The sequence below is a fragment of the Macrotis lagotis genome, chromosome 8 (assembly GCF_037893015.1).
Source record: "Macrotis lagotis isolate mMagLag1 chromosome 8, bilby.v1.9.chrom.fasta, whole genome shotgun sequence".
In the NCBI taxonomy this organism is placed as follows: Eukaryota; Metazoa; Chordata; class Mammalia; order Peramelemorphia; family Peramelidae; genus Macrotis; species Macrotis lagotis.
In genome coordinates, this window is record NC_133665.1 from 142,824,602 (window position 1) to 142,841,654 (window position 17,053).

At 38.9% G+C, this 17,053-nt stretch overlaps 1 protein-coding gene across 12 annotated transcripts in view; it reads right to left on the reverse strand.

Moving 5' to 3' along the window:
- ATP2B2 (ATPase plasma membrane Ca2+ transporting 2) overlaps positions 1–17,053 on the reverse strand; it is a 681,398-nt gene that overhangs the window by 500,665 nt on the left and 163,680 nt on the right. The gene's annotated exons all lie outside the window — the stretch shown is intronic.

The window sequence follows — 17,053 nt, forward strand, 5'->3', positions numbered from 1 at the left end:
CAGATGGGGAATGAAAGAGCTTCAGGGCTCAGGAAGGAGGAGGTAAGCTACTGGGCAGGGTGCTGAGAGTGGCAAACCCAGAATGTGGGGAGTTTCACAATTAAAGCAGACAGAGGATTAGCTCAGCATCTTAAAGAAAAAATCCAGGCAATTCTAGACCCAGTAACTTGAAGTTGGTGTCGGACCGATAAAAGATGAGAGAAGGAGATTGGGAACAAATATCCATAGGAATTCCCAGGCACTGCTTGCCATTGGCAGAAAAGAAATGAAAGGTAACAAAAACCATATTTGGCTTGGCCTGAGTGCACTCCAGTGATTAGGAAGGCTGGCAAATGAGAAATGGGGGACATCAGAGAGGGCTCAGTTTGATGGCAGATAAGGCGGAGGAGATCACAGAACCAGTCCATTGCTCAAAAATCCTGGGCTAATGCTGAGTACACCTCAGGTAAGGAGCTAAGTAGAAGAAGATGACAGAATCCCCACCCTCCCACACAAGAGGGTGAGCTAGCTCCATACACATGACATCAATGACGTCTCCACTAACCTTAAGGATAAAAAGTTCTCATATCTACCCAGTGACTTACCTTTTACAACATGCTCTCATTCCTTTAGCTCATTTGAGTTTTTTAAAAAAGATACTGGAAGGTATTAAACTGGTTTTATAATTGATGTTTGCACGGGTGTGTGATATGGTCATAAGAACACAGATTTAAAGCTAGAAAAGATTATAGAGGCCAGCTAATCCATTCCCTCATTTTTGAATCCTAGAGAGGTTAATTGATGACTAAGATCACACAGGTAGTGAGCAAGAGGTCGAATTAGAACTTGAGTTTTCTGATTCAAAAAAAAAAAACCCAAGGGGGGTGGCTAGGTGGCACAGTGGATAAAGCACCACCCCGGAGTCAGGAGTACCTGGGTTCAAATCCGGTCTCAGACACTTAATAATTACCTAGCTGTGTGGCCTTGGGCAAGCCACTTAACCCCATTTGCCTTGCAAAAACCTAAAAAAAAAAAAAACCAAACTGATCTTATAACAAGACCAAACTTCCTCTCCTTACCCAATGTCAAATAGCTAGTTAATGCTACAGTTACCAAGAGATAGATTTTTTATTTTATATAAAGAGATTTCAATTCCCTAACTTGAAATTAAGCCTCTCCAAGCACTTCTTTGCTTTCTAAAACTCTCAGGTCTTGCATTATGTCCAAGGCAATAAGCATTTATTAAACACCTGCTATGTGCCAGTTGAACTGAAAATTACTTTTCTCAGTGCTTGGGGTTCCTCACCCTAGAGGTCTAGAACTTCCCTCTGCCATACTGGCCCCCTCTTCCCATTGGTGAGTTCCTTCTGAGGCTTCATCCTGGGGAATGGCCCAGATTGGTCAAGCTTTATTCCCCTTCTGACTTTACATCTGACTTCCCAGACTTTGACAATATATTGGGCCCCATCTCTCCCTTTTGACTTCTTTTTGTGTGTTATTGGAATCCGAGTCAGTGTCCGTCTCTGCCACACATAAGCAATGTGACTACAAACAAGTCATTTAACCACCTAGTGCTCCCAATATTAACCGTTAAAGGTCAAATGAGATAATGGAAAAGCACATACACATCAGCCTCTATGGTTAATTCTCAGGCTGAAACATAGAAGTGGATGAGCTGGGGAATGATGTCTGTAGGAGAACATTGCAGAGATTCGGAGCATAGGGTTCAGCCTTCAGGGTGTTCATTGATGAAAAAGATCCAAAGTTTAAATGAAATACCTCCTTGCCCTCATCAAGCTTACAGTCTAGTAGTAATTCTTAAGTATCCCCAAGATACTGGTTACATGCTCTCTCCTTGGGAGTCCATTAGGAAGAAAGTCCATTACAGTTTCTGCAATAATTTCCTTTTTGTTTGATTTTCACAATGACCTTTAGTGGAAACAATTTTATTGAGTATTTTGGTTCTGTCTTGTGATTTTTATCAATAATTGGAGCTGCTCCCAGGATATATGGTTCCTCTACCAATGAGGAATTCATCTGTAGCTTAGAATCATAGACCTAGAATAGGAAAGAAAGAACCTCAGAGGTGATCATCAAGTCTAAGTGGTTCATTTTACAGAGGAGGAAAGTGAGACTTAGGGAGATTCCCCAAAGGTAGGAAACATCAGAGGCTAGATTTGAACCTCAGTCTCCTGATACCAGAGCCAAATTTTTTTTAATTTTTTTTGTGGTTGTTTTTTTAATGCAAAATCTTAGTTGCATAAGGATATGAGGTAGTTAACTTGTCTATGGTCACATTTGCTCATATATGTCAGAGACTAATCTTGAGAGTTCATGTCTTTCAGACTCTCAAAGCTTTAGACACTAAGCCAGGAGACCTCAGGAGATAGCTAGTAAAGTCATTCCTAGCCTCATTTTGCAGATGAGGGGGGAAAAAAACTGTCACACAGTCCTGCAATACAGTGCTTAGTGTCTTGGGCAGGAATCCACTTCAGGTCTAATCAACATAGTAATCAAATAATCATTTCCTTTTTTTTTTTTTTATTTTTGCAAGGCAATGGGGTTAAGTAACTTGCCCAAGGTCACACAAAAATGTCTGAGGCTAGATCTGAACTCAGGTCCTCCTGACTCCAGGATCAGTTCTCTATCTGCTGGGTCACCTAGCTACCCTTCAATAAGCATTTCTTAAGGTGCTACAATGGATGCTGGGCTTAAATAATGAGCCAGTTTCTGTCCTTAAGGAGATTTCATTCTACACAGCTGGTACTGTCTTCTATACAGTTGGTAGACTAGAGAACGTGCTTTCTACCAGGTCTAGTGGCTTCAGCTCTCCCACAATCCTGTCCTATACACGTGGTTAGAATCAAAAAGGTCCCATGAAAAGAGTGACTGCTCATCCCAGTCTTTCTTCAAAACTCAATCCAACACCACCAATTTCCTGCCTTACTCTTCCCCTCTGATTCAGACACCTGGAAGATGAAAGATCAGTCTCCAGTTGCAGACCACCTAGGCCCCAAGAAGGGAGGGAGAGGAGTTTGGGGTTTGGGGGAGAGACTTGGTACCCTATACTTCAAAGTCCAGCTAATACAAAAGGATTAGCTGCTTGGCTCAAAGCCCATACCTTCTCACCAGACTTCACAAGGGAGCAGAATAAGTCCAGAAAGAAAAGTTCCTTCTACTCTCAAAAAACCCTCATTACAAAGTAGCCCCCAGCAAAGAGCTCAGCCCTCCAAAGAGGAGAAAAAAAGCTGACAAGGTTCTACAGGGCTGGTCCACAGATGACTAGGTAGAAGAGGCCAACCTTCTCCTCCGTCCCCTCCCTACTGTGAAAGAATAATTTCTCATAATTAACATTAATTCCACTTGGAGAATACTAGGCTTTATATCAAACTACCTTGCTCCCTAGTAAAAATTAAGATTCCAAAGGTCTTCCCCCATATTAATTACAAATCTAAGAGAAAATTGCTCAGAAGATAAGGAGTCTGTCCTCCCTGGAAGAGACAAGAGAAAAATTCAGGAAGGAAAAAACATCTTTGTAGAACAGTTTCAGGTAGAGCTAGTGTGCAAATTCCTATGTACAGTTCACTAAGGATGCTTAATGATTTTTCCCTATTCTTCGTTTTTGGATAAATATGCTTGTGTCTCCCACAGATATGAATGACCATTTAGATGTTCTCCACCTATAGGTTTTCGTCAGTAAATCCCAGAGATTCATATCTAATCTATATTTTCCTGTTTTGTTATTTTAACCTGATATTTTTAAGGTTCTTAAAATTTTAGGGTTCACACTACCCAGCAGTGGCTAGAGCCCTCCTAGCTCAGATCTTCTTTTAAGACATAGTTAACTTTCTCAAGCAAAGGGAAAGGCAAAAGAAAAACATTCAACCACAAAAAACATTTAAGTACTCCTCTCCTAGAGGTGGTTTGCATTTCATAAGAAGACCAAGTTTAACCACCCAAAGAAGAAATGATTTGTTAATGGTGAAATTCCCCTTGTGTTAAAAGGCCTAGCTGAAAAGTTCTCTACTCAGGAAACTTTATCAATTCTCTTCCTCTCTCCCCTCAAACTAGGAGTGATCCTTCACTTCCCCAAACTAACACATTCCTACTGGCTACTTATAAACAGTTTTCATTCAGAGTTTAGAAAATATAGATTTAGAAATTGAAAAGACCTTTGATGTCATTTAGTCCAGTTCTCTCATCTTACATATAAGGAAACTGAGGTTCAGAGAGGTTAAAGTGAATTGCCCAAGGTTATCCAGGCAATTGGTTGGTAGAAGCCAAATTTGAATTCTGGTTCTCTGATTCTAAATACAGTGCTCCTTGATTCTCAGCTATATAACATTACTGGTGGTTATTGTGGTGTATAACTAACACATCTCATCCAGACATTCCTTTATTGAGTCTTTCTTACTTATATTTACCTAACACTTAATGAAAAGACTACTCTAGGTCATTTAATATTTTGTGGGTAACATTCTCTATACATTACTTGTTCCCTTCTGCTTCTAATTTTTATTATCTATTTCACTCTCTTCCTATCATTCAATGCTAATCCCAGATCTGTTAACAATGACCTGACAATTCAACATGTCATAATCAAAGCAAATAGGTATTCTTTATCCAGTTGGTGTTTTCTGTGTGACTTACTAGGCAGATTTCTTTTGAGTGGCCATGAATTTCACTGAGGAAGGCTCAGACAACTAAGACTATATCATCCATAAAAGATGTGGAGGACCTCATTATCTAAAAGGTATTTTTCTTCTGTTCAGACTTTGCACAGTGCACCCTCTATAATAATAGTAAAATTTTTGAAAAGCTTATATTTTCTTCAATCAATATTGATAGATTTTCATACAGAGTTAGCTTTTCTGTGATTGCACCTGTCCAGGAATCAAGATTGTATTATTTTAACATATGCATAGGCAGATATCTTGAAGTCAAACACTTAAAAAAACAAAAAACATAGCAGGAACACGTATTCTGTGCATCTTTCAGTCAATTATGTGATTGTGAAGATATGGTCTACTACAGAAAAATCATTTGTGAAACCCAGACTGCTAAATCATCTTCTTTTTTTCATCAAGGAAACCCTTAGTTTATGCATAAAACATTCTCCTAAAGTTTTTAAAAACATGAGAAAAGGCACAAAATATCTAGACACTGATGTCGTCTCAGATGCCTTTTTTGAAGATAATAATATCATTCAGTTAAAGTTTTTCCATGTTTTCATTATTGATTTATTTTTCTCTTCCCTGAAATCAGTGCCTTCAAAACTAAGTTCCTGGGCAGCTAGGCGGTACAGTGGATAGAGCACCAACCCTGGAGTCAGGAGTACCTGAGTTCAAATCTGGCCTCAGACACTTAATAACTGCCTAGCTGTGTGACCTTGGGCAAGTCACTTAACTCCATTGCCTTGCAAAAACTTAAAAGAAAAAAGAAAAAAGAGAGAGAAAAAAAAGAGAAAACTAAGTTCCCCACTATTTTCTAGTAGAAACCAAGAGGGATGGGAATTCAGGGAAGCATGGAAGGATTTACATGAACTGATGCTGAGTGAGATGAGCAGAACCAGAAAAACATTGTACACCCTAACAGCAACATAGGGGTGATGATCAACCTTGATGGACTTGCCTATTCCATCAGTGCAACAATCAGGAATGATTTGGGGCTCTCTGCAATGGGGAATAACATCTGTATCCAGAGAAAGAATTGTGGAGTTTGAACAAAGACCCAAGACTATTACCTTTAATTTAGGGAAAAAACTGTTATCTTCTTATGTAATTTTGCTATCTCTTATACTTTATTTTTCTTCCTTAAGGATATGATTTCTCTCTCATCACATTCAACTTAGTCTTTACATTATTTCTATAGTATACATTGATCTAACAGACTGCCTTCTTGGGGGGGTGGGGGAAGGGAAGCACGATTAGGGGAAAAATTGTAAAACTCAAAATAAATAAAATCTTTCTAAAAAAAAAAACCAGGGGTGGGGTGACTAGGTGGCATAGTGGATAAAGCCCTGGATTCAGGAGTACCTGGGTTCAAATCCAGTCTCAGACAGTTAATAATTACCTAGCCGTGTAGCCTCGGGCAAGCCACTTAACCCCATTGCCTAGCAAAAACCTTAAAAAAAAAATAGGGCAGCTAGGTGGCGCAGTGGATAGAGCACCAGCCCTGGAGTCAAGAGGACCTAAGTTAAAATCTGGCCTCAGACACTTAATAATTACCTAGCTGTGTGGCCTTGGGCAAACCACTTAACCCCATTTCCTTGCCAAAAAACCCCAAAAAACAAAAAAACTAAGTTCCCTTCAGCAAAGATTTCATCTGGGTATAACTAGTCCAGTCTCATTTGCTCTTCCCAATTTTATCTTAAATAATCTTTCTACTTTCTCATATAGCAAGCACAATGGTAATGTCTAGTTCTACTGTCATTGACATGGGCAGCTAGGTGGCACAATGGATAGAACACTGGTCTTGGAGTCAGGAGTATGGGAGTTCGAATCCAATCTCAGACTCTTAATACTTACTAGCTGTGTGACCTTGAACAACCTGATTGCCTTGCATTCAGGTTCATCCCCAGTCATCCTGATCCATATCTGGTCATTGGATCTAGATGGCTCTGGAGGAGAAGATAAGGCGGGTGACTTCGCATAGTAACCCACTCACTCAAATCCAATTCATGTGCTTGCCATGGCATAACCTCTTTGATGTCATAGTCCTCCTCGAGAATGAAGGACAAATATTATCACTATCATTGACAACGAGAATAGACCAGTTTGTCAGTTTCATCTAAAAAATTCTGGGCTTACTTAGATCATATGCCAAACTTTATCCTACTTCGTTTTTTCTCTATTGATTCAAAAAGTAATGTTGCTTGTTATAATCCTCCCTCCCCATGTTTTACATTCATGGTCACTCAAAATGATCTTGTACTTTAAACCAGTGTTTCCTTATGTTCCATGTCTCAACAAAACTAGAAGATTGCAGCTCCCCGGAGTCATTTCTTGGATCTTCTTCTTACATCAATAATTTTCTCTCAATTAAACTTTATCTAAGAGAGGCTGATATTCAAAGTCAATGTTTTTATTTTGACCCATTTCCAATGTTTCAGCATCATCAGCATATTTGAATAGGTTGAGTTGGCACTGTAATATTTGTATAACATTTCTTCTCATTTTTATCCTTTCTGCTCATTTGAATTTTACTTTGACATTTGCTTTAACCAGTTAATGGGTTGAATATGCACACATCAGTAATACAATCCAATAAACATTTATTAAGTGTCTATAATATATTAAGTGTTAGGGATATGGTTAATAAAAAAGAGAACAGTTCCTGTCCTCAATACAATTACAGTCTAAAGAGGGAAATAACATACAAAAGATGACAGAAAAGCAAAAGAGAGTAGTCAGAGCAAGGACATCTTGCTTCGTGGAATGGAGTAGAAATCAAGAAGGGCAGCAGATGTAAAGTGGAATGATCTGAATATTGTTTCTGCCTCTATAAAGGAAGGCATTGGGAAGAGCTTGGCATTTCACTCTCGAGTCCTTCAAATAGAGAGAAAAGGAGACCGAAATCTATAATCAACAGTCATTTTCTGTCCCTCAAGATGGAGTTGATTTCATTTTTTGTGATATTTATCCTTACTTTATATATTCAATACCTTCTGATTTACGACTGTGACTCCTCTTCTTGAACAAAGTTTTCAAGGGGTCATAAGGTTTATAAGTACCCTATAAATCTTTGATCTCTTCCATTTGTTATTTCTGAACCATTATTTTACATATATTTTTGCACTGTCCTCTGTACATACTTTTTTAACTTTGCAAAAACTGTCAAAACTTACCCAACCCTGGCATAACTTTTAACACTCCGTTAAAAACTTTACACTATGAGTCACTAGAACAAAAATCCTAGGTAGGATGATGCAGTAGGAGGTTTGGGGGATAGAGGGCTAGACCTGCTGTCTTTAAGACCTGAACCCAACTCTGGCCTCAGACATTTAACAGCTGTATGTCTCTAGGGAAGTCACTGCATTTATGTTTACCAAGTACAATGGGTATGCAGAATTTTGTAAAACTCTGCATTACTTCTTTAACTTCATCATCTGCAAGAGGGGGTTGAACCAAAAGGACCTTATAGTCCCATCTTGCTCTTAATCAATGATCTTATATTGATGCTAAGCTAAAATTATCTTCCTGGGAGTGTTTTTACTTCTGTTCATCATAAGAAATGTGAGAGAAAATTTCATACCCATGAAAATTTACTCTCGATACATCTGAGGCTTAATGAAAGCAATTTTCTCTTGAAAGAAAATTAGCATACCATCCTTACATTAAAACTCTTCTTCTGATTTCAGTTACAATAAGAGTGAGAATTCTGAAGTGCCTCAGTTCCTTCAGAAATATTTGTCATTGTCTCCCCTGTCAGAATATAAACTCCTTGAGGATAAGAACTATTCCATTTGTCTATGCTGCCCCGGTGGTCAGCCCAGTAGTTGGCATATAGTACTTAATAAATGTTTATTGATTAATTAATTATATAATGTCCACATTTTTTCATTAAGGAAACCTTTGGTGTATGCATAACATATTCTCATAAATACTTGATAAATATGAATACTAAGAACTTCTGATGGCCTGAAACCCAAGATCTTATCACCCCCTAATTCCTTTTTTGATTCCTTCACTTCTAGCTCCACAGACTGAAGAATGAGTTTTCATTTTTCTTTGAGTTGTAGGTCACCATGGCTTAAGAATTCATCACCTAGTGGACTTAGTTTATTAATAATGTCCCTCTCAGTACCTTAGCTGGGTCTTGTCCTTTGTTATAGAAGAAGACCAAAATGACATCACTATGCTTGAGACAAATGACAGTATATCCAATGGCTGATCAGACCAATATGAGCACGGAATGGTCTACCACAGGTCGGGCATTAATAGTCCATGTGAACACCCGAAGTGGGTCCTCTAAACTTACTTTTGTCATGTTTCTTTTGAGCTGCTTCAAATCTGCCTTCCTCACTGATAAAAGCATGCCATGATGGGCAGATCTGTGCCAGTGTCTCTCAAGCTGTAAATCAATTCTAAATTTCTTCAATGAGACCTTCAGAATATCTTGGTACCACTTCTTCTGACCCCCTCATGTGCATTTGCCCTGTGTGAGTTCTCTGCAAAATAGATCTTTTTGGCAAGTATACATCTGGCATTCTAATAATGTGTCCAACCCATGGTAGCTGCACTCTCTGTAATAATGTTGGAATGTTAGTCAGTTTAGCTCAAAAAAGGACCTCGGTGTCTAGTATCTTCTCCTGCCAGGTGATATTAAGAATCTTCCTAAGACAATTCAAATGGAAGCAATTCAGTTTCCTGGCATGGTACTAGTAGACTGTCCAGATTTCACAGGTATATAACAATGAGGTCAACACAACAGCTCTGTAGACCTTCAGTTTGATAATCAGTCTAATACCTCTTCTCTCCCACACTTTCCTTCAGAGCCTCCCAAATATTGAGTTAGCTCTGGCAATGCAAGTGTCAACCTCATTGTCAATGTGTACCTCCTTGGAAAGGACACTGCTATGGTAAGTGAACTTATCCACAGTACTCGAAACTTCTCCATTTGCTGTAATCAATGGTTCCACATATGGATAGTATAGTGCTGACTGATGGAGCACCTGGGTTTTCTTGGTGTTAATTGTTAAACCAAAATTAGCACAAGTAGCAGAGAATCAATTCATACTCTGTTGCATATCAACTTCAGAGACGGCATTGAGAGCACAATCATCTGAAAACAGAAAATCTCTCCCTCCACTTTGGCCTTGACTTGTAGCCTTTTCAAGTTAAAGAATTTGCCATCAGAGTGATAGCTGACCTTAAGGTTCATCCTCATTTGAAGGCATTTGATAATATGGCTAAAAACATCATGCTAAAAAAAAGTATAGGAGCAAGGATGCATCCTTGTTTTACTCTGTTGGTGACTGGGAATTCTCGAAAGCATCATCCACAATTCAGAATATGGGCATGAATACTTGACATACAATACTGATGAACTTCTCCAGGCAACCAAATTTTGACATAATTTTTCATAAATCCTCATGACTGATGGTATCAAAGACCTCGGTCAGATCTACAAATATTGTATACCAACCTCTATTCTGTTCCTGGCATTTTTCCTGGAGTTGTCGGGCAGCAAACACCATATTGACTGTTCCTCTACCCTTTCTGAAACCACACTGGCTCTCAGGAAGGTGATAAATTTCCAGGTGAAGGATCAGCCTATTGAGAAGGACTTTGGCAAGAATCTTATCAGCAATGACTAAAAAAGAAATACCCCTTTGATTTGTCACAGGACAATCTATTCCCTTGACTTTTATAGAGATGGGCAATGGGGGCATCCTTGAATTCTTAGAGAAAAACATCTTCATGCCATATATAATCTGAAAAATTTCAGTCAGGTTTTAGATGAGCAATGGACTCCCTTTACCTTGTAGATCTCAGCTGGAATAGAATCAGCACCAGGTGCTTTGCCACTTGAAAGGAGCCTAATGGAATTCAAAACCTCTTCTTCTGTTGGAACATCAGCTAGGGACAAATTGACTTCAACTTGAGGCAAGCCATCATTGGCTTCTGCATTGATTGATGATGGTCTGTTAAGAACACTATGGAAGTATCTATCCCATCTCTTTAGGAACAAGTACCTATCATTAATCAATATGGATCCATCAGCACTGAGTAGTTGAGATGCACCATATATCTTTGGCCCTTTATTGCCATTTATTAATAATATCCCTCTCAGTACCTTAGCTAGGCTATCACCAAAGGCATAATCTGTACAGGGGACAATGCTCAAAGCTTTTTTAGCTTTGCAAAAACTGTCAAAACTTACTTAACACTGGCATAACTTCTAAGACCTCTTAAAGAATTTCACAATATGAGTCACTAGGAAAAAAAATCCTAGGAAGGCTGAGTTTATAATAGAATGAGGCAGTAGAAGGTTTGGGGATAGAGGGCTAGACTTGCTGTCTATAAGATCTGAGCCCAAATCTGACCTCAGATATTTAATAGCTGTGTGACTCTGAGAAAGTCACTTTTCCTCTATGACTCTGAGCAAGTCACTTTTCCTCTATCTGCCTCAGTTTCCTCATCTATAAAATGGAAATAATAATAGCATCAAACTCATAGGATTGTTGAAAGGGAAAAAAATAATACAACATTGTAAAGAACTTTGATTGACTGATTGAATGTTGTCCTTTGTAACCAAAGAATCAAATGAATGAAGACATAACTTGCACATTACATTGACTAAAATGAGGGAAATTTTGTGCAAAAGCATTCCTCTCACTTACTCTTCCAGAACCATCTTCACTAAGTAGTCTGATATAATAGTAAACAGGACTTCTGATGTGGGTCTGGATTGTAAGCAGAAAAGGTCTAAGTCTAGGATGAAGGGAAATTTTAGAGCAATCAAATGGGGTTTCAAGAAAGTATAATGGAAGGAGGGTCCTAAGAAATGAGAATAAGAAGCTCAGGACTGAGGTTGATGGGCATAAGAAAATGGAGAATAAAATCAGAAAAGATAGTTTTTGCCTAGGCTGCTTGCATCTCTGAAAAAAAAAGGAACTGATAAAGGAATAAAGAAGAGTTTATTAAGCAAAGAATATTAGACTTTTTGCCTTTGTCCCCCACCTTGTTCCAGTCTTCTTACAGTTTACCTTACCCTGTGAAGCTTTTTCAACATTCCAAGGAAAGTTGGAGAAATGTTGAACATCTTTGTTGAACAGAAAGAATCCTCTTTTAACTCATTGATTAAGATGCTCAAAACTAACCATCCACTTTCAACTGAAATCTTTATCTGAAAATGATAAGGACTACTGCAATACCAAAGCACTCTGCAAACCTTAATGTTTCATATAAATGCTAGCTATTGTTATTTATGGGCAGCTGGGTAGAGCATCAGTCTGAAGAAAGATTCATCCTAGGGGCGACTAGGTGGCATAGTGGATTAAGCACCGGCCTTGGAGTCAGGAGTACCTGGTTCAAATCCGGGCTCAGACACTTAATAATTACCTAGCTGTGTGGCCCTGGGCAAGCCACTTAACCCCATTTGAAAAACCTAAAAAAAAAAAAGATTCATCCTCCTGAGCTCAAATCTGGCCTCAAATAATTGTTAGCTGTATGACTCTAGGCAAGTCATTTAACCTTGTTTGCCTCAGATTCCTCTTCTGTAAAAGGAGCTGGGAAAGGAAATGGCAAACCACTCTAATATCTTTGCCAAGAAAACAACAAATGGAATTACAAAGAGTCAGACAAGATTGAACAACCCTTGACTTTTGAGATCTATAACAGGTTCTACTTATATCAACACAATGAGACAAGTAGAGCAAATATTAATATTTATAAAAGGAGGAAAAATTCAGAAAGGTAAAGTGACTTGTCCATGGTCACACAACTAAGGAATTCAAGGATCAAGATTAGAAAACAGGTCTTGGGGGGCAGAGCCAAGATGGCAACAGGAGAAGAGCCTCTCCTAGGTGTTCTCTCTATAATATTTCAAAAATCATAAAATTATGACTCTAACTAAATTTTTGAGAGACAGAACCCACAGAAGGATCCAGTGAGGCAATTCTCCAGACTAAGGTAACCTGGAAAATAGTGGAAAGGCTCTTTTCCACGGGGGTTAGGGGGGTGGCCCACCAGAGTGAAGGAACTTCAACCTCTCAGAGGCAGCTCCAGGGTGCCTCGGAGCCATGGCTCACAGCAGGGGGGCAGTTTCCTGACCTACACCCCAGGGAGCACCAGGCACAACTCGTAAGATCAGCTGGAGGACCTCTGCCAGAGCCAGCATGTGAAGCCCAGCCCTTAGGGCACTCAGAGAGCAGTGGTGGCCACAGCAGCCCAGATCCAGGAAACAGAAGCAGGCAGAGCCAGTAACTGAGGGGAGTGGAGAGAGACTTTTGAGGTCTGTCCTCTGTACCTGGAACAGGACTCTGGGGCTCTGGCCACATTCAGACCCTGATCACAGTATAGGCCCCCCCCCACAGGACAGCAGCCCCCCCCACCTCAGCCCCATGACAGAGGGGTGCACTTGTGGTCATTCACAGACCAGGAGGGAAAACAGAGCTTCACACACTGAGATCCTTGTGGGGGGTCCCAATAATACTCAAAAGCTCAGGAAGCACCCCAAAACCAGGCACAGGCTGGGGAAATGAGTAAACAGAGAAAAAAGAGGAACAACATTGAGAAATACATTGTCTATGATCCCAAGAAGGATCAAAATACTTAATCTGAAAATGAGGAAGTACAAGCTCCTGCATCTAAAGATTCCAAGAAAAATGGAAATTGGGCTCAGGCTATGACAGAGCTCAAAAAAAGATTTTGAAAATCAAGTAAAGAAGATATAAGAAAAATTGGGAAAAGAAATGAGAGAGATGCAGGAAAAACATGAAAAAGAAGTCAGCAGCTTAGTCAAGGAGATCCAAAAAAATGCTGAAGAAAATAACATGTTAAAAACCAGCATAAGTCAAATGGTTAAAACAGTTCAAAAAGTTATTGAGTAGAAGAATGCTCTAAAAAGCAGAAGTGGCCAGATGGAAAAAGAGATAAGAAAGCTCTCTGAAGAAAACAAATCCTTCAGATGTAGAATTCAGCTAAAGGAAGCTGTTGACTTTATGAGAAGTCAAGACACAATACTTCAACACCAAAAGACTGAAAAATTAGAAGAAAATGTGAAACGTCTCATTGAAAAAACAACTGATCTGGAAAACAGATTCAGGAAAGATAATTTAAAAATTATTGGGATACCTGAAAGTCATGATCAGGAAAAGAGCCTTGAGTTCATTTTTTTAAAAATTCCTACAGGAAAATTGTCTAGATATCCTAGAAATAGAGGGCAAAATAGAAATTGAGAGAATCCACTGATCTCCCCAGAAAGAGATCCAACAAAAACAACCCCCAGGAATATTATAGCCAAGTTCCAGAACTCCCAAGTCAAAGAGAAAATATTACAAGCAGCCAGAAGGACACAATTCAAATATCATGGAGCTGCAGTCAGGATCACGCAGGACTTAGCAGCAACTACATTAAGGGCTCATAGAGCTTGGGATATAATGTTCTGGAAGGCAAAAGAGCTTGGAATGCAACTGAGAATCAATCGTTTTCCAGGGGAAAAGATGGACTTCCAATGAACCAGGGGAATTTCAAATGTTCCTGCTGAAACAACCAGAGCTAAACAGAAAGTTTGACCTTCAAATACAGGACTCAGGTGAAGCATAGAGAGTAGAGGAGAAGGGTAAAATATGAGGGTCTTAATGATGATGAACTGCATGTATTCCTGCATAGAAAAATGATACTGATAATACTCATGTGAACCTTCTTATTTAATAGAGCAGATAGAAGGAGCTTTTATGGATGAAGCACAGGAGAGAGCTGAATTTGAAGATATATAATATATTGCAAAAATGGAGTCACTGGCTAAAAGGGAAATGTGATGGGAGTAAAAGAAAGGAGAGGTGGAATAGATTAAGATATTTAATATAATAAGATTTTTTTGTTGCAATGAGCTATTGCAATGATATGGAAGGGGGAAGGTGGGGGGGGGGTTGTGAGGCAATGAGGTTAAATGACTTGTCCAAAGTTATCCAGTTAGTAAGCATCAAGTGTCTGAGGCTGGATTTAAACTCAAGTACTATTGACTCTAGGACCGGTGCTTTATCTACTACACTACCCCAGCTGCCCCTTCTTTCTTCAAATTTTAAAAGATCTGATTCTGTAATGCCTTCCTCAACTCTTTTCTCCATTAAGTCTCAATATATAGGGTTTTTTTTTAAAAAAATACAGTATGGTAGAGACAAAAGCCTTGGACTTGAAGCCTCCATTTACTAGCTGTACCATGGGTAAGTCATTTAAACTCTCAGATTCATTTTTATCACCATTAAAGTATAACTAATAAATACTTATTTCTGACTACATTAAATGAAATGTCAAATGTGTTTTTAAAAATGTAAAGTGTTTCAATAATTGGAAGTCTAGGGGGGATGATAGACTACTGAATCTGGAGTCACAGAGAACTGGATTCAAAAACTGCGTCCAATAGATACTGTGTGACTTGAGCAAGCTTTTTAACCTCTCTGTGTATCAGTTTCCTCATCTGTAAAAAGGGGATATTAATAACATATAGCTAACAGGAATGTGGTGCAAATGAAATGAGATAATATATTCTGAAGAACTCTGAAAACCTTTTTTTGATGTTCTAGTTCAACCATTTTCAGGTGTGTCTGACTCTTCTTGACCCCATTTGGGGTTTTCTTGGAAGAGACACTGTAGTTGTTTGGCATTCCCTTCTCCAGCTCCTCTTACAGATGAGGAAGCAGAAGCAGACTGGGTTAAGTGACTTGCTTGGGTCACAGAACTAATAAGTCTCTGAAGAACATATGTGTTCCTGATTCCCAATCCTGTACTCTATCCACCGTGCCACTTAGCTGAAAACCTCCAGAATTATAAATATTAAGCTATTATTTTTATTAGTTCTCAAGAATAAAAACTGAGGGTCATAGGAGGCAAGGACAGACACTGTAAGTGAGGGAGAAATGAGAAAGAATCACTGAACTAATGTACATGAAATAGCCTCCTATTTCACAAATTTAAATGATTATAAGACCATGGCTGTTTTTATTTAACATTTTTTTAAAAAATGACTGCTCCAAGGTAAACTTATGGGAAGTTTCACTAAAGAGAAAACTCTCCCTTATCACCTTCTGTTCTGCCAGTATAAAGTTTCATTTCCCTCTTATTGAAACATGGTAGAGATCTGAAATTTCATTAGTTGAATAATTCCCTCCACTGATAGAGATTGCCGCCCCCCCCTCAACTTTGTTAGACAAACTTGAACAGGAAGCCTCCCCAATCTCAACTTAGCCCTCCACAGAAGAAAGACATCCAGTTCATCATCAACCTCATAGTCAGAGCCTTTTCAGGAACTACAAGAGGTTAAGTGCTTCAGAAACAGTCCTAAAGAAGTTAGCTTCGGGTGGCTAGGTGACCTAGTGGATAAAGCACCAGCCTTCGAGTCAGGAGTACCTGGGTTCAAATCCGGTCTCTGACACTTAATAATTACCTAGCTGTGTGGCCATGGGCAAGCCACTTAACCCCATTTTCCTTGCAAAAATCTAAAAAAAAAGTTAGTTTCACTTTCACCCCCATCATAAGTTTCCTGAGTGGGACATTAGTGGAGGAGTAATAAGCATGAATTTCCCCAGGTGGTGTTCAGAAACTATTCCCAAGTCTTTATTCAGTCACCATTAATACCTTTCAATCCCTTTTTCTTTATACTGCAAAGAGATCTATAAGAAAAGTTTCTTTAGCTATGCCTTCTAACAACAATGATTCCATAAGGCAGCAAAGTTATATATCTGTGACATTATTAAAATTAAACCACATAACTTCCTACCCCCCATTCCCACCAAGTCCCTACATATTAATGGAGGAGGTAACCAGGAAAGAACTGAAGTGAGAAATTGGTATAACCTGACTTTGTATTCATCCAGTGAAGTCTGCATATACTAAAAGTTCAATTAGAACTTTCTAAGAATCCAAATATAACACAAGGGCAGACAGGAATGATGTTTATATCTTTGGATTTCCAGCAGTCAGTCAAAGTCAGCAAATTCATGCATTCGTCTCCACCTGGATGCTCTCCTGGAGTGTTAGATTTCCAGAATCTTGTTCTTCTGAAAGATGAGATCAACCGTGAAACTCACACCCAAAACCTAACAAATTGGCCTTGCACATATTTAAGGATTAATAAATGTTTGTTGTACTGAATTTGATGGAAGTGTTTTTTCATAGAATTTTAAAGTCACTTTTAACTCCACCTAGTTCAACCCCTACCCCCCCCCCAAAAAAAATACAAAATACTCATCATATAGTCATTTAGACTTTATGTGAAGACCTCCAAAGACAGGAAACTCCTCTGATAGCCCATTTCACTCTGGGAAAGTTTTTCTTGAAGCAAATCTAAATTTGCTTCTTTATTGCTTCCATCCATTGCTCCTAAAACTGCCTTCTTTCACATTCATGTC